Raw genomic sequence first — 448 nt, forward strand, 5'->3', positions numbered from 1 at the left:
CACAGATTAGCATGTAATTAATTGGCGATCGTTATTGATATTACTATTATTATTATATTTTTTTGAAAAAAATTACATATGATTTATTTGATTTGTAATTAATTTTATATAGTATCAAAATAAATTAAAAAGTCTTTGTAGTATTTATGTCAACAAAATAATTTATCAAATTTCTGTTAAGGGACTATGTTGATTCTTTAACAATTTTGTCTATCGACCGTATAGATTTCGATAATGTTACACGTCAAAACTATTAAAATTGTGACATATATTTTATTTAAATCAGCGACATAATGCGAAGTTATTAGTTCAAATCCCTATTTTTTTCTGTGTACATATAAAAAAAAAAAATTAGCGACGACACTAGAGTTAATAAGTGAAAAGTTGCTCTAATCATATAAAGTATATTCACTTTTTTTTTTTTTTTTTACTATAAAAAGGTGTTTCT

This window comes from Corylus avellana, chromosome ca10 (genome assembly GCF_901000735.1).
Source record: "Corylus avellana chromosome ca10, CavTom2PMs-1.0".
In the NCBI taxonomy this organism is placed as follows: domain Eukaryota; kingdom Viridiplantae; phylum Streptophyta; class Magnoliopsida; order Fagales; family Betulaceae; genus Corylus; species Corylus avellana.